The following is a 10,428-nucleotide window of genomic DNA, read 5'->3' as shown; positions in this document are numbered from 1 at the left end:
TAGGGATGACAGGATTTGAACCCGTGACATTTTGTACCCAAAACAAACGCGCTACCAAGCTGCGCTACATCCCTTCCATTGGTCTACAGTGTCATTGTAGAGAATTCCTGTCTTGTTTTCCACATCGTGGTCATTGTAGAGAATTCCTGTCTTGTTTTCCACATCGTTATCTCCTCTATTAAAATCTATTTTTTTTATTTCCATTTCGTCTTTTTGGTCTCATTTAACATATAATAATAGTAAAATACTTCTATCTATATGAAATATGGAACGGAATCCCAAGGAAAAATAGCTGAGTCTTGTGGGGGAATATTGGAGAAGAAACGGTCGTTTTTTCTGTATTTAACAAAAAGTAAATCTTATTTACTAGACCATTGTACATTATGTATTATCTTATGTATTACAATAAAATGAAGGAGGTTTTTCAATGCGAGATCTAAAAACATATCTTTCCGTGGCACCGGTACTAAGTACTCTATGGTTCGGTGCTTTGGCAGGTTTGTTGATAGAGATTAATCGTTTTTTCCCGGATGCATTGACGTTCCCCTTTTTCTAGTTATTGACGCGGGAAGGAATAAAGAAGATTAGAGATACAATTAAATACCAGCCCCCTCTTTTCTCTTTTTTCCCTTTTTTAGAATAAGGGAGGAAAGAGAAAGAATAAAAGTGCATTCAACAACTGTGAGACTCGGGGTCGGGTTGGAATTAAATTCATATGAAATTTCTATGGAAGTCGAATACAAACAGTGGCTCTAGGGAAAGAGTATTATACAAGATACTTATATGAAATGCTGTACTGTTATTTGTATTTGGTATTTGAAAGGTTAGAAATCTTTCTATCTTATTTCCTATATTGATTGTAGTGAAATCTTGCATAAGAGGATAGCAAGTTACAAATTCTATTTTGTTTTTTCCTTCCTTTCTTCTTTTTCGTTTCGGATTGAAAGAGGAAGAGTTGAGTAAATGAAAAATCCAAAGGAGGTTCATGGCCAAGGGTAAAGATGCGCGAATACCGGTTCTTTTGGAATGTACCGCTTGTGTTCGAAACGGTGTTAATAAGGAATCAACGGGCATTTCCAGATATATTACTCAAAAGAACCGGCACAATACGCCTAATCGATTGGAGTTACTAAAATTCTGTCCATATTGTTACAAACATACGATTCACGGGGAGATAAAGAAATAAATTGAAGCGAGCACTTGCGCCCTTATCTTACAAGGAAAGGGAAAAATGACATTATATATATATATATATATATATATATATATAACATATTTAAATTTAACATAGTTAAAGATAATTATAAACAAACCAAATCCTATTTATTTATTATAATTAGAGATCTGGCTGAAATAGGATTTTAGGGATAAGAAATAAACTAACCAAACCATGGATAAATCCAAGCGAACTTTTCTTAAATCCAAGCGATCTTTTCGTAAGCGTTTGCCCCCGATCCAATCGGGGGATCGAATTGATTATAAAAACATGAGTTTAATTAGTCGATTTATTTGTGAACATGGAAAAATATTATCTAGACGAGTAAATAGATTGACCTTGAAACAACAATGATTAATTACTATTGCTATAAAACAAGCTCGTATTTTATCTTTGTTACCTTTTCTTAATAATGAGAAACAATTTGAAAGAACCGAGTCGACCACTAGAACTCCTAGTCTTAGAGCCAGAAAAAGATAGGTTTACTCTTTATTCACTTGAATTCAAATCCCCATCCGAACTCAAACGCGGATTTCTATTTTGTTGGAAAAATCCAAGAATCCGGATTGAATTCTTGTGTCGTAAGAAAAAAAAAGAATAATCTGGGAAGAAGAAATTTTTTTAGTGAACGTGTTGATTCATATTTATTTTGACTACTTTATTTTGACTACTTTCTCATATTTATCATATTCTATTCATTTTTATTCGAACTTCCAGGAGTTCATTCTCCGGGCAACTCCGTTTAACCGGTGGATTCCTTCCAACTTACTTCTTTTATGATCTCATTGGAAATCATATAAAGACAATTCCTATTTGATATAGCTATTTGTGCAAGTATTTTACGATTAAGAAGCAATTGTCTCTTATACAGATCATTTATGAATCTACTATAACTATAGCATACCCCCTTTCGCGAATTGCTGCATTTATTCGAGTGATCCACAAACGACGAAAATTGAGTGATCCACAAACGACGAAAATTGATTTTTTGCCTATCCCTATCCCGATGAGCCGAAACCAAAGCTCTTATTTTTTGTTGAGTAATAGTTCGAGTAAGTCTTGAATGAGCCCCCCGAAAGCTTGATGCAAATAAACGAATTTTTGTTCTACGTCTCCGAGCGATATATCCCCGTCTAATTCTGGTCATTGAATAAATGAAACTTTAACAAATAACTAATCGATTTCCTTTCTTTTAGTTATTCTTTTGCCCCTTTCCTAGTATATGAATAACAAAACGGATTTTTCCAATGTATAAACTAATAATTCCAATGGCTTTGGCTACTATAACCTTCCCAACCACAATTTTTCTTTTTTTCGAGGCATTTCACCTCGAAATACGAAATTGTACTATACTAGGTATTAAAAAAGAAAAGTAATGATAAAGAAATAGTGGATTCCATCGTTTCTATGGTTACTTCTTAAACGGTGAGGTCTTCTCTATACACCGGAGCCTTTACTTCATTTAATCAATGTTATTGCTAACTTGTATAGTTCACATTCTTCGGCTCTACCCATGAATTATCCAGTAATAGGTCTTTCACAACGAGCTCTACCTATACAGTAACGGTATTTAATTATGAAGATTGGCTGGGTAGCTGACCCTGTTAGTCCGTTCTTGCAAGAGGGGTTTATTTTAACTAAGATTTCCTCCGCTTAATGGATAACCATTTGCTACCAATGGAGAATTGCTTCTCATCTTGAATTGAGGTGAGTGGATTTACACCAACAGAAACCATAAATTTCATACACAATAAAAGGGATATCATCGATTTTTAGATAGGAAATGTAGTTCGTTTTTCCGGTCTATCCTATTTGATCATTGATATTCGAACATTGTTCTCTTTCCTTTATTCTAGTTCATGATCTGAACGAGTCGCACATACAACCTAGTACATGTTCCTCGACGCTGAGGGCATCCCCGAAGCGCGGGGGATTTCATGACATTTCTAATTGGCTGTCTTGTATTTCTAATAAGTTGTTTAATCGTTGGCATGTTGAATCCTATACATAATGGGCTGGTTTAGATCGATCCTAACCGGATGATTATGAATTACTTTTATTCAATAGAATATAGAATAATAAAAAAAGTCATAGAATATTAATATTAAACTCGGCAGGGTAAATTTCAGAATTGACGTGAAATCTAGGCTATTGTCATTCAACCGCTACAAGATCAACAATTCCATAAGCTTGGGCCTCTGTTGCTGACATAAAAACATCTCTTTCCATGTCTTCGGATACAACCCATACGGGTTTGCCCGTTCTTTGTACATAAACCCTTGTCAGGGTTTCACGTAGTTTCAGCAGTTCTCCCACTTCTAGGATGAATTCTCCCGTTGCTACTTCCGAAAAAGAACCAGCAGGTTGATAGATCATTACCGTGATAATATAAGATAATAAAAGGATTCTCTATTTTTCATGATATGAGGGGAAGATACAAAGAAAGATAAAAGAATAACAAGAAAAAAAAGATAGAATCGAACAACCGTACGGGCATTATGCATTGCATACGGCTCTACAATAAAATTGACCCTTACCTTCCATAAAATAAAGAAAAAATAGGATCGATCAGACCCCGAACCCGAACGGTAAATGATCAACTTACCACCCTTCCTTTCAGAGGAATTCAAAAATACTATGATGGCTTTGTTGCTTTATATATTGATTATATTTTTTTGTCTGTTATTTGTCTGCCATTCAGCAATCCCAAAGTGGCTTTTTTATTTGATCAAATAAAAATAAATTAAGGAAAAAAGATTTTTTTTTTCGCTCTATAAATATTGTTAAGAGACCTCTGGTGTGAAAAAAGTTTGTGACGCTGAACTGGACTTCCAAGAATAAAATAGGAAATACCTTTTTATCATATTACTCTCCCGATACATAATCTAATGTTTTGAAAACAAAATTTCTTATATCAAATTCAAAGTGCCATGCTATTATTACTTAATATTCATATTTCATATGGCGAAGGCATAGTCTTCTTTTTTCTCTCAAATAAAAGCCCCATTGGCGCCAAGCGTGAGGGAATGCTAGACGTTTGGTAATTTCTCCTTAGACCAGGATAAAAGATCCCATTGAAGCGGCTGATCCCATGCATATTGTATGTACATCTGGTTGCACAAATTGCATAGTATCATAAAGAGCCACTCCCGGTATTACCCACCCGCCAGGAGAGTTTATAAACAAATATAGATCTTGGGTATCATCCTCGATAATGAGATATATCATAAGACCAATCAGTTGATTTGAGATCTCACTATCAACCTCTTGCCCTAAAAAAAGTAATCTTTCTCGATAAAGTCGGTTGATTAGGGTCAAATTGTATCCCTTGGGAACCGTACAGGCGCCTTTTGATGCATACGGTTCAAAAAAAAAAGAATCAATGTGTAGATTCCAATACTTTTTTTTTCATAGCAAGTTCCTTCTAACTTATAATAATAGGATTTTCTTTGATTTTTCACTAAATACGAGTTTGTCTTCCTTTCCTTTTTGTCTTCCTTTCCTTATAACGTATAATAAAAAAAAAGAATTCATTAAACGTATCCAATTTACTTCTCATTGATGGATTGTTTCATCGAGATCCAATCCAAATCACGATGTCATTTTCTTGTTCTTAAATTGGCCTCTTTAATCTTTTTAGGTTTATGCTCTACTCCGGGTAAAGATCCGCCCGATTTTGATTTGCACATATAGTACAAATGCTCCCATTACCACTTCTTTTTGTTATCCCTTCAGAGTTTGAAAAAACTTCTACTTACAAAAAAAGATTTCTTTAAAAATAGGAATCCTTTATGATATAAAATAGATATATTACCACTTGGTTTTTTTTAATGGAGTCTGGATACTTCAATGTAGCAGTCCAACTAAGCCAACCATAAATTCTTCTAATTGATAATAGTAATTCGAATCCCCCCCCCCCAAAAAATGGATCTAATTGCACTTCACGCTCCAAATTTTTTATGATTCAATTAATCTTTCGTGGGCGAAACAGAGGATATCTCGATTGGGGAGAAAACGGGGAAATCCCATATGACCCAATATAATATATCTGACAAGTCGCACTATATGTCAACCCAAGATGCATCTTCCTCTCCAGGACTTCGAAAAGGTACTTTTGGAACACCAATAGGCATTAAATGAAATAAAAAAGAACTAAGTACTATATTTTACTTTGATGTGGAAACGTAACAAAGCCTTTCTTTTTATTTATAAAATATTGTACTTTATCTTTATAATATTGTACTTTATCCTAATCAGATTTTATTCATAAATTCTGAAAAATTTATAAAGAAAATAAGAAAAAATAAGGGAAAATGATTACGACTAGTGTCCTCTAATGATGAACAAGTATGGGCACACTCGCTCATAGAAAATCACATTAACTTCCCCATTGCGTATTGGTACTCATCGAGTATAGAATAAATCTGCTTCTCTTTGTTCCTACGAACAAAATTGTTCCATTATTACCAACAGAATAGAACAAATATGAACCCTTACGTTGAAATAATCCACTAAATAGGGGGGGTCCATAACATAGTCATAGTATAGTCTTTTACAATGCAATAAAGTTACGTAGTGTCTTTTTTCTTTCACAAAGGGGTATTTCCATGGGTTTGCCTTGGTATCGTGTTCATACCGTTGTATTGAATGATCCCGGACGGTTGCTTTCTGTTCATATAATGCATACACCTTTGGTTGCTGGTTAGGCCGGTTCGATGACCCTGTATGAATTAGCAGTTTTGATCCTTCTGACCCTGTTCTTGATCCAATGTGGAGACAGGGTATGCTCGTTATACCCTTCATGACTCGTTTAGGAATAACAAATTCCTGGGGCGGTTGGAGTATCACGGGGGGACTATAACGAATCCGGGTATTTGGAGTTACGAAGGTGTGGCTGGAGCGCATATTGTGTTTTCTGGGTTGTGCTTTTTGGCAGCTATCTGGCATTGGGTATATTGGGATCTAGAAATATTTTGTGATGAACGTACAGGAAAACCCTCTTTGGATTTGCCCAAGATCTTTGGAATACATTTATTTCTTGCAAGTCTGGCTTGCTTTGGTTTTGGTGCATTTCATGTAACAGGCTTGTATGGTCCTGGCATATGGGTGGCCGATCCTTATGGGCTAACAGGGAAAGTACAATCTGTAAATCCATCGTGGGGTGTAGAGGGTTTTAATCCTTTTGTTCCGGGAGGAATAGCCTCTCATCATATTGCGGCAGGGACTTTGGGCATATTAGCAGGTCTATTCCATCTTAGCGTCCGCCTGCCCCAACGTCTATACAAAGGATTGCGTATGGGCAATATTGAAACTGTCCTTTCCAGTAGTATCGCTGCTGTCTTTTTTGCAGCTTTTATTGTTGCCGGAACTATGTGGTATGGTTCAGCAACTACCCCTATCGAATTATTTGGGCCTACTCGTTATCAATGGGATCAGGGATACTTCCAACAAGAAATATATAGAAGAGTTAGTGCTGGGTTAGCCGAAAATCAAAGTTTATCAGAAGTTTGGTCTAAAATTCCTGAAAAATTAGCCTTTTATGATTACATCGAAAATAATCCGACAAAAGGGGGATTATTCAGGGCGGGCTCAATGGATAATGGGGATGGAATAGCGGTTGGATGGTTAGGACATCCTATCTTTAGAGATAAAGAAGGCCCTGAACATTTTGTACGTCGTATGCGTACCTTTTTTGAAACATTTCCGGTCGTTTTGGTAGACGGAGACGGAATTGTTAGAGCCGATGCTCCTTTTCGAAGGGCGGAATCTAAGTATAGTGTCGAACAAGTAGGTGTAACTGTTGAGTTCTATGGTGGTGAACTCAATGGAGTCAGTTATAGTGATCCTGTTACTGTCAAAAAATATGCTAGACGCGCTCAATTGGGGGAAATTTTTGAATTAGATCGTGCTACTTTAAAATTTGATGGTGTTTTTCGTAGCAGTCCAAGGGGTTGGTTTACTTTTGGACATGCTTCATTTGCTTTGCTCTTCTTCTTCGGCAGGGGCGAAGGATCATGGGTGCTCGGGGGTGCACCCGCCCACTGTCACGGCCCCAGACCCGGTTTGACCCGTTTCAGGAGCCGCGGGACATGAATCCTGTGGTGTTTAATTTAGGCGACAACGGAAGTCTTTTTAAAACAGGATCTTTCAATAACTTAAACTGCCCGTTTCATAATTTAGGGATAAATTCCCATAATTTACAATAATGTGATTTCCCAGGGAAATCTTTATTTAAAAAACATGTTTCTTTTATTTATTTACACTGAGCCACTTTTCTAAGCTGGGAGTGCTTCACGGCACTTTTCTTTGCTCACAACAGATCACCTGAAACATGTTTAAAAAGGTTTTGTCAGCGGGGAAATACTGAGTGAATCATTCAGTTTACTAAAACGACACATTTGTTATAATTTACAGTATTTAGGGGAATTACAATGTTTCTGATATCAAACCAACTACCCACAGTATTTGTCACTCGACCATCCATTGGCTAGCCCATTTGTCCAATGGTGTCTGTGACTGTGGTCAGATCACCCCTTGGCTACCCGTTTGTCCAAGTGTGACGGGAAATAAGTAATGTATACAAAACCCCACATACCGGCTGTAACTTGGTGATTACATAGACTTAATCCCTGTAATTATAACTTTGGAAAATAACTTGAAGTTTTGTAAAACAGTTGATAAAAAGAGAATGACTCACATTGCAGATTTTAGGAGCAGAGTTTAAGCCTACTGTATAACCCTGATTAACCTAATTTAAATAACAATGCACACACAAACGGGTTAGTAACTAATTCAGCAGTTACGTCAATTCACGAGATTAAACCCTCACAACGATTGATAAGTGAAATACTTAATCAATTCAATGGATTCACACGAATGACAGAGCATAGTCCGAATTCGAACAGCACTCAAACATTCAAGTCGAAATCACAATGAATAATAAAGTATAAGCTCTATTTGAGCGGCACTTAAACAATCGTTGGATAGTTACAATCAATCGGACGTTGAACCGTAATAGCGATCGAGTTATTACCCTGATTGCGGCAGCACTTCGTGATTATGTGTGTGTTTAATTGTACTGTAACAGCTCTAATTTGACGTACAGACAGAGTTGAGACGTCGTTTTCATTTCATTGTTCAAGTCCCAATGTCTGCTATTTATAGTGATTTTTGAGAGTCGCTTACGGACCGTAAGCCATTTCCTTTGCGGTCCGTAAGCTAAGCAGTCTAATTATAGGCTGCCTAGGCTCGGGACTAGCTTGCATGAATCAACTAATTTGACCAATCAGAACATAGCAACGTATTATTTAGATAAATATTCAACTAGGGTTTGCCCCCCTTGAGTTTTAGGGGCCTTGATCCTGATTCCGATTATTCTGAAAATTTTAGGGTTAGTGCAGAATTACTTGGGTGTCTCAATTTGGGTTTCCTTATTATCTAATTATTATCCTAATTATTGATTTTTTGTGAGAGTTGTTACATCCTCCCCACCTTAAGAGAAATCTCGTCCTCGAGATTTACTGAAATAGATGAGGGTATTTTCGCTTCATTTCTGATTCCAGTTCCCAAGTGTATTCTGGTCCTCTCCTGGATTCCCATTTGACTTTCACCAGTACTAGTCGCTTGTGTTTGAGAAACTTGATCTTCCGGTCTTCTATTTGTATGGGTTTCTCTACGAATTTCAACTTTTCATTTACCTCTATATCTTGAAGAGGTACTACCAGGGATTCATCTGATAGACATTTCTTGAGATTGGATACATGAAACACATCATGTACTCCAGCTAATTCCTCTGGTAGTTGTAAACGGTAAGCTACTGGTCCTATTCGTTGGATTACTGGGAATGGTCCAACATATCTTGGACTCAGTTTACCTTTCTTACCAAATCGTACCACTCCTTTCCAAGGAGAAACTTTTAAAAGTACTTTGTCTCCTACCTGAAATTCTAGTGGCTTGCGGCGATTGTCTGCATAGCTCTTCTGACGATCTCTAGCTGTCTTCAAATCTTTCCTTGATTTGTGTTATCTTGTCAGTAGTTTCTTGTACGATTTCTGGACCTGATAATTGACTTTCTCCTATTTCTGCCCAACAAACGGGAGTTCTGCACTTGCGTCCATACAGTGCTTCAAATGGAGCAGCTTCGATGCTCGAATGATAACTATTGTTATAGGAGAATTCAATTAATGGTAAATGGTTATCCCAATTACCACCAAAGTCAATTACACATGGTCGGAGCATGTCTTCCAAGGTTTGTATCGTCCTTTCACTTTGTCCGTCTGTTTGAGGATGATATGGAGTACTTAAATTGAGTCGGGTTCCCATTGCCTCCTGGAAACTTGTCCAGAAATGGGAAGTGAAACGACTATCTCTATCCGATACAATAGAGAGTGGGACTCCATGTTAGGATACTACTTTGTCTACGTACAACTTGGCTAACCTTTCCATGCTAAAGGTTTCCTTCATTGGTAGAAAATGAGCTGATTTGGTTAATCGATCCACAATTACCCAAATAGCATCATTACCTTTTCTGGTTTTGGGTAACTTAGTAACAAAGTCCATTGTTATGAGTTCCCATTTCCATACAGGCATTTCCAATTGTTGTAGTAGTCCTGAAAGTTTCTGGTGTTCTGCCTTAACTTGCAAACAAGTAAGACACTTGGTTACATATTCAGCTATGTCCTTTTTCATTCCTATCCACCAGAAGTTATTTCTTAAATCTTGGAACATCTTATTGTTTCCTGGATGTACGGTATACCTAGATTTATGAGCTTCTTCTAAAATTTTATTTCTTAATTCTCCTTGCTTAGGTACCCAAATTCGTTTCTTGTGGAATCTCCAAATTCCATCTTTTCCTTGTTCTAGTTCCTTTAGGTAACCTTTCATTCCTTCAGCATTATCCTTGATTGCTGTTTCCTGAATGTTCTTCAATTGTTCCATTAAATCTAATTGTAGATTTAACCTAAGAGCACGGACTCGCCTTTGCTTTTCATGATACTTACGACTTAAGGCATCTGCGACTACGTTTGCCTTTCCTTCGTGATATTGAATATCACAGTCGTAATCGCTTAGGATTTCCATCCACCTTCTTTGCCTCATATTTAACTCTTTTTGCCCAAATATATACCTTAAACTTTTATGATCTGTATAGATAGTAAACTTACTTCCGTACAGATAATGTCTCCAAATCTTAAGGGTAAAAATTATGGCTCCTA

The 10,428-nt window shown here is 36.8% G+C and overlaps 1 non-coding gene and 1 pseudogene across 1 annotated transcript; both read right to left on the bottom strand.

The window, feature by feature from the left end:
- On the bottom strand, window positions 1-74 carry TRNAP-UGG. The gene has a single exon. It is a non-coding gene; the product is annotated as a tRNA-Pro (tRNA).
- A 431-nt stretch (window positions 75-505) lies between these two features.
- LOC118484251 lies at window positions 506-5,645 on the bottom strand (annotated as a pseudogene).
- Window positions 5,646-10,428: the final 4,783 nt, after the last annotated feature.

Source organism: Helianthus annuus, chromosome 11 (assembly GCF_002127325.2).
Source record: "Helianthus annuus cultivar XRQ/B chromosome 11, HanXRQr2.0-SUNRISE, whole genome shotgun sequence".
Lineage (NCBI taxonomy): Eukaryota > Viridiplantae > Streptophyta > Magnoliopsida > Asterales > Asteraceae > Helianthus > Helianthus annuus.
The sequence above is the reverse complement of the archived record's forward strand: the minus strand, read 5'-3'. Positions and strand labels throughout refer to the sequence as shown.